This window comes from Carettochelys insculpta, unplaced genomic scaffold (assembly GCF_033958435.1).
Source record: "Carettochelys insculpta isolate YL-2023 unplaced genomic scaffold, ASM3395843v1 scaffold_0094, whole genome shotgun sequence".
Lineage (NCBI taxonomy): Eukaryota > Metazoa > Chordata > Testudines > Carettochelyidae > Carettochelys > Carettochelys insculpta.
In genome coordinates, this window is record NW_027439131.1 from 7501 (window position 1) to 15000 (window position 7500).

Sequence of the window (7500 nt, forward strand, 5' to 3'; positions counted from 1 at the left end):
CCGATTCGCTCCCCGGGCACCAGGTCAACCTCCGCTGCTTTCAGCGGGGGTTGACCTGGTGGCCCATTCGCTCCCCGGGCACCAGGTCAACCTCCGTTGCTTTCAGCGGGGGTTGACCTGGTGGCCGATTCGCTCCCCGGGCACCAGGTCAACCTCCGGTGCTTTCAGCGGGGGTTGACCTGGTGGCCGATTCCCTCCCCGGGCACCAGGTCAACCTCCGGTGCTTTCAGCGGGGGTTGACCTGGTGGCCGATTCCCTTCCCGGGCACCAGGTCAACCTCCGGTGCTTTCAGCGGGGGTTGACCTGGTGGCCGATTCCCTCCCCGGGCACCAGGTCAACCTCCGGTGCTTTCAGCGGGGGTTGACCTGGTGGCCGATTCGCTCCCCGGGCACCAGGTCAACCTCCGCTGCTTTCAGCGGGGGTTGACCTGGTGGCCCATTCGCTCCCCGGGCACCAGGTCAACCGCACCCTTTTTCGGCCGCCTTCGCCTCCAAATTTTTCCCCCCGTTTCCTTGCCCACTCCTCGGTCACTTCATACGCCCTCCCCCTTACATCCACCGTACGCAACACCTCCACCGGGCTTAATAGTCCACAACCGGGACCCAGGGCCTTCCCCGCTCTCAACAACCTCCACCCACGGTCCCCCTCCACCGGGCTTAATAGTCCACAACCGGGTCCCAGGGCCTTCCCCGCTCTCAACAACCTCCACCCACGGTCCCCCTCCACCGGGCTTAATAGTCCACAACCGAGACCCAGGGCCTTCCCCGCTCTCAACAACCTCCACCCACGGTCCCCCTCCACCGGGCTTAATAGTCCACAACCGGGTCCCAGGGCCTTCCCCGCTCTCAACAACCTCCACCCACGGTCCCCCTCCACCGGGCTTAATAGTCCACAACCGGGACCCAGGGCCTTCCCCGCTCTCAACAACCTCCACCCACGGTCCCCCTCCACCGGGCTTAATAGTCCACAACCGGGTCCCAGGGCCTTCCCCGCTCTCAACAACCTCCACCCACGGTCCCCCTCCACCGGGCTTAATAGTCCACAACCGAGACCCAGGGCCTTCCCCGCTCTCAACAACCTCCACCCACGGTCCCCCTCCACCGGGCTTAATAGTCCACAACCGGGTCCCAGGGCCTTCCCCGCTCTCAACAACCTCCACCCACGGTCCCCCTCCACCGGGCTTAATAGTCCACAACCGGGACCCAGGGCCTTCCCCGCTCTCAACAACCTCCACCCACGGTCCCCCTCCACCGGGCTTAATAGTCCACAACCGGGACCCAGGGCCTTCCCCGCTCTCAACAACCTCCACCCACGGTCCCCCTCCACCGGGCTTAATAGTCCACAACCGGGTCCCAGGGCCTTCCCCGCTCTCAACAACCTCCACCCACGGTCCCCCTCCACCGGGCTTAATAGTCCACAACCGGGACCCAGGGCCTTCCCCGCTCTCAACAACCTCCACCCACGGTCCCCCTCCACCGGGCTTAATAGTCCACAACCGGGTCCCAGGGCCTTCCCCGCTCTCAACAACCTCCACCCACGGTCCCCCTCCACCGGGCTTAATAGTCCACAACCGAGACCCAGGGCCTTCCCCGCTCTCAACAACCTCCACCCACGGTCCCCCTCCACCGGGCTTAATAGTCCACAACCGGGTCCCAGGGCCTTCCCCGCTCTCAACAACCTCCACCCACGGTCCCCCTCCACCGGGCTTAATAGTCCACAACCGGGACCCAGGGCCTTCCCCGCTCTCAACAACCTCCACCCACGGTCCCCCTCCACCGGGCTTAATAGTCCACAACCGAGACCCAGGGCCTTCCCCGCTCTCAACAACCTCCACCCACGGTCCCCCTCCACCGGGCTTAATAGTCCACAACCGGGACCCAGGGCCTTCCCCGCTCTCAACAACCTCCCCCCACGGTCCCCCTCCACCGGGCTTAATAGTCCACAACCGAGACCCAGGGCCTTCCCCGCTCTCAACAACCTCCACCCACGGTCCCCCTCCACCGGGCTTAATAGTCCACAACCGGGACCCAGGGCCTTCCCCGCTCTCAACAACCTCCACCCACGGTCCCCCTCCACCGGGCTTAATAGTCCACAACCGAGACCCAGGGCCTTCCCCGCTCTCAACAACCTCCACCCACGGTCCCCCTCCACCGGGCTTAATAGTCCACAACCGGGACCCAGGGCCTTCCCCGCTCTCAACAACCTCCCCCCACGGTCCCCCTCCACCGGGCTTAATAGTCCACAACCGAGACCCAGGGCCTTCCCCGCTCTCAACAACCTCCACCCACGGTCCCCCAAGACGCACGTTCCAAGCCTTAACCCTCAGACCATCCACCCCCCGGGCGGGACCCCACACCCACCTGACCCCAACTCACTCCCACCAAAAACACCACCACCGCCACCGCCTCAACGGCCTGCCCCACCCAGCACTCCCACACACACACCTGCCCCACCAACGCTCCACACACGCTTTCTTCCCTCTCCCCGACCCGACCCAAGCCATCGCACCGCACCGGGTGAGGGCCTAAGCTTCCTCGCCCGCCCCCCCGCCCCCGACACGCAGGCAGGCAGAGGGAAAGGCCTCAGCGCCCCCCAGGACCGTCGCGCCGCCTTGGCCTCACGGCTTCCCTGCTCCCGCACGGCAGACACACGCCCCGCTCTACCCCCGCTGGGGCCAAAAGCTGCCTACGGCACCTGGGATTCCCAGGCGGTCACCCATCCAGGTACTAGCCAGGCCCGGGACGGTTTACCTTCCGAGATCGGACGAGATCGGGGGCATTCGGTCCGGTATGGCCGTAGGCCCCCGCCTCCCCGGGCTTTAGCGTCAGCAGCCTGGCCTCAGTCAGCCGGGCCCAAACAATTAACCCGGAGGCCGGGCCGAGGGAAAACTTCCTCCGAGCCGGCCCAAGGGGAAGGGAGGACGAGGACGCCGGGCCCGGGAGGTGACAGGACGTGCACGTCAGACCCGGGAAGCTGTGCGCCCCGAGGTTAACCCCCGGGCCGGGGCGGGGAGAGAAAAATGTTCTAAGTCCGGTAGGGACAGCAGGTCAACCCCGGTCCGAGGCGGGGAGAGAAATTTTCCAAGTCCGGCAGGGACAGCAGGTCAACCCCGGCCGCCGTAGCAGAGGTTGACCTGGTGTCCGATTCGCTCCCCGGGCACCAGGTCAACCTCGGGCGCTTTAGCGGAGGTTGACCTGGTGTCCGATTCGCTCCCCGGGCACCAGGTCAACCTCGGGCGCCTTAGCAGAGGTTGACCTGGTGTCCGATTCGCTCCCCGGGCACCAGGTAAACCGTGGCCGCTTTCAGCGGAGGTTGACCTGGTGGCCGATCCCCTCCTCGGGCTCCAAGTCCGGCAGGGACAGCAGGTGAACCCCGGCCGCTTTAGCAGAGGTTGACCTGGTGTCCGATTCGCTCCCCGGGCACCAGGTAAACCGTGGCCGCTTTCAGCGGAGGTTGACCTGGTGGCCGATCCCCTCCTCGGGCTCCAAGTCCGGCAGGGACAGCAGGTCAACCCCGGCCGCTTTAGCAGAGGTTGACCTGGTGTCCGATTCGCTCCCCGGGCACCAGGTAAACCGTGGCCGCTTTCAGCGGAGGTTGACCTGGTGGCCGATCCCCTCCTCGGGCTCCAAGTCCGGCAGGGACAACAGGTCAACCCCGGTTCCGGGCGGGGAGAGAAAAATTTTCTAAGTCCGGCAGGGACAGCAGGTCAACCCCGGCCGCCGTAGCAGAGGTTGACCTGGTGTCCGATTCGCTCCCCGGGCACCAGGTCAACCTCGGGCGCCTTAGCAGAGGTTGACCTGGTGTCCGATTCGCTCCCCGGGCACCAGGTAAACCGTGGCCGCTTTCAGCGGAGGTTGACCTGGTGGCCGATCCCCTCCTCGGGCTCCAAGTCCGGCAGGGACAGCAGGTGAACCCCGGCCGCTTTAGCAGAGGTTGACCTGGTGTCCGATTCGCTCCCCGGGCACCAGGTAAACCGTGGCCGCTTTCAGCGGAGGTTGACCTGGTGGCCGATCCCCTCCTCGGGCTCCAAGTCCGGCACGGACAGCAGGTCAACCCCGGCCGCTTTAGCAGAGGTTGACCTGGTGTCCGATTCGCTCCCCGGGCACCAGGTAAACCGTGGCCGCTTTCAGCGGAGGTTGACCTGGTGGCCGATCCCCTCCTCGGGCTCCAAGTCCGGCAGGGACAGCAGGTCAACCCCGGCCGCTTTAGCAGAGGTTGACCTGGTGTCCGATTCGCTCCCCGGGCACCAGGTAAACCGTGGCCGCTTTCAGCGGAGGTTGACCTGGTGGCCGATCCCCTCCTCGGGCTCCAAGTCCGGCAGGGACAACAGGTCAACCCCGGTTCCGGGCGGGGAGAGAAAAATTTTCTAAGTCCGGCAGGGACAGCAGGTCAACCCCGGCCGCCGTAGCAGAGGTTGACCTGGTGTCCGATTCGCTCCCCGGGCACCAGGTCAACCTCGGGCGCCTTAGCAGAGGTTGACCTGGTGTCCGATTCGCTCCCCGGGCACCAGGTAAACCGTGGCCGCTTTCAGCGGAGGTTGACCTGGTGGCCGATCCCCTCCTCGGGCTCCAAGTCCGGCAGGGACAGCAGGTGAACCCCGGCCGCTTTAGCAGAGGTTGACCTGGTGTCCGATTCGCTCCCCGGGCACCAGGTAAACCGTGGCCGCTTTCAGCGGAGGTTGACCTGGTGGCCGATCCCCTCCTCGGGCTCCAAGTCCGGCACGGACAGCAGGTCAACCCCGGCCGCTTTAGCAGAGGTTGACCTGGTGTCCGATTCGCTCCCCGGGCACCAGGTAAACCGTGGCCGCTTTCAGCGGAGGTTGACCTGGTGGCCGATCCCCTCCTCGGGCTCCAAGTCCGGCAGGGACAGCAGGTCAACCCCGGCCGCTTCAGCTGAGGTTGACCTGGTGTCCGATTCGCTCCCCGGGCACCAGGTAAACCGTGGCCGCTTTCAGCGGAGGTTGACCTGGTGGCCGATCCCCTCCTGGGGCTCCAAGTCCGGCAGGGACAACAGGTCAACCCCGGTCCCAGGCGGGAGAGAAAAATTTTCTAAGTCCGGCAGGGACAACAGGTCAACCCCGGTTCCGAGCGGGAGAGAAAAATTTTCTAAGTCCGGCAGGGACAACAGGTCAACCCCGGTCCCAGGCGGCAGAGAAAAATTTTCTAAGTCCGGCAGGGACAACAGGTCAACCCCGGTCCCAGGCGGGAGAGAAAAAATTTCTAAGTCCGGCAGGGACAACAGGTCAACCCCGGTCCCAGGCTGGAGAGAAAAATTTTCTAAGTCCGGCAGGGACAGCAGGTCAACCCCGGCCGCTTTAGCAGAGGTTGACCTGGTGTCCGATTCGCTCCCCGGGCACCAGGTCAACCTCTGGCGCTTTAGCAGAGGTTGACCTGGTGTCAGATTCGCTCCCCGGGCACCAGGTCAACCTCGGTCGCTTTAGCAGAGGTTGACCTGGTGTCCGATTCGCTCCCCGGGCACCAGGTAAACCGTGGCCGCTTTCAGCGGAGGTTGACCTGGTGGCCGATCCCCTCCTGGGGCTCCAAGTCCGGCAGGGACAGCAGGTCAACCCCGGTCCCAGGCGGGGAGAGAAAAAATTTCTAAGTCCGGCAGGGACAACAGGTCAACCCCGGTCCCAGGCTGGAGAGAAAAATTTTCCAAGTCCGGCAGGGACAGCAGGTCAACCCCGGCCGCTTCAGCTGAGGTTGACCTGGTGTCCGATTCGCTCCCCGGGCACCAGGTAAACCGTGGCCGCTTTCAGCGGAGGTTTACCTGGTGGCCGATCCCCTCCTCGGGCTCCAAGTCCGGCAGGGACAACAGGTCAACCCCGGTCCCAGGCGGGAGAGAAAAATTTTCTAAGTCCGGCAGGGACAACAGGTCAACCCCGGTTCCGAGCGGGAGAGAAAAATTTTCTAAGTCCGGCAGGGACAACAGGTCAACCCCGGTCCCAGGCGGCAGAGAAAAAATTTCTAAGTCCGGCAGGGACAACAGGTCAACCCCGGTACCGGGCGGGAGAGAAAAAATTTCTAAGTCCGGCAGGGACAACAGGTCAACCCCGGTCCCAGGCGGCAGAGAAAAAATTTCTAAGTCCGGCAGGGACAACAGGTCAACCCCGGTCCCGGGCGGGAGAGAAAAATTTTCTAAGTCCGGCAGGGACAACAGGTCAACCCCGGTCCCAGGCGGCAGAGAAAAAATTTCTAAGTCCGGCAGGGACAACAGGTCAACCCCGGTCCCAGGCGGGAGAGAAAAATTTTCTAAGTCCGGCAGGGACAACAGGTCAACCCCGGTCCCAGGCGGCAGAGAAAAAATTTCTAAGTCCGGCAGGGACAACAGGTCAACCCCGGTACCGGGCGGGAGAGAAAAAATTTCTAAGTCCGGCAGGGACAACAGGTCAACCCCGGTCCCAGGCTGGAGAGAAAAAATTTCTAAGTCCGGCAGGGACAACAGGTCAACCCCGGTCCCAGGCGGCAGAGAAAAAATTTCTAAGTCCGGCAGGGACAACAGGTCAACCCCGGTCCCAGGCGGCAGAGAAAAAATTTCTAAGTCCGGCAGGGACAACAGGTCAACCCCGGTCCCAGGCGGCAGAGAAAAAATTTCTAAGTCCGGCAGGGACAACAGGTCAACCCCGGTCCCAGGCGGGAGAGAAAAATTTTCTAAGTCCGGCAGGGACAACAGGTCAACCCCGGTCCCAGGCGGCAGAGAAAAATTTTCTAAGTCCGGCAGGGACAACAGGTCAACCCCGGTCCCAGGCGGCAGAGAAAAAATTTCTAAGTCCGGCAGGGACAACAGGTCAACCCCGGTCCCAGGCTGGAGAGAAAAAATTTCTAAGTCCGGCAGGGACAACAGGTCAACCCCGGTCCCAGGCGGGAGAGAAAAAATTTCTAAGTCCGGCAGGGACAACAGGTCAACCCCGGTCCCGGGCTGGAGAGAAAAATTTTCTAAGTCCGGCAGGGACAACAGGTCAACCCCGGTCCCGGGCTGGAGAGAAAAAATTTCTAAGTCCGGCAGGGACAACAGGTCAACCCCGGTCCCAGGCGGGAGAGAAAAAATTTCTAAGTCCGGCAGGGACAACAGGTCAACCCCGGTCCCAGGCGGCAGAGAAAAATTTTCTAAGTCCGGCAGGGACAACAGGTCAACCCCGGTCCCAGGCTGGAGAGAAAAAATTTCTAAGTCCGGCAGGGACAACAGGTCAACCCCGGTCCCAGGCGGGAGAGAAAAAATTTCTAAGTCCGGCAGGGACAACAGGTCAACCCCGGTCCCGGGCTGGAGAGAAAAATTTTCTAAGTCCGGCAGGGACAACAGGTCAACCCCGGCCGCTTTAGCGGAGGTTGACCTGGTGTCCGATTCGGTCCCCGGACACCAGGTCAACCTCTGGCGCTTTCAGCGAGGTTGACCTGGTGGCCGGCTGAGCTCTGGAAGTCCGAATGGGGTTGAATTTGACCCGTGCAGCCGACCTAGAGTTCCAGGCGGTCGGCCGCTTTTGTGAGTCGTTCCCGCCTGTTG

At 63.2% G+C, this 7500-nt stretch overlaps 1 non-coding gene across 1 annotated transcript; it reads right to left on the minus strand.

Moving 5' to 3' along the window:
• Positions 1 to 2682: 2682 nt before the first annotated feature.
• Positions 2683 to 2801, minus strand: LOC142006617 (5S ribosomal RNA). Its single transcript, XR_012643665.1, has one exon. It is a non-coding gene; the product is annotated as a 5S ribosomal RNA (ribosomal RNA).
• Between the last annotated feature and the right edge of the window lie 4699 nt (positions 2802 to 7500).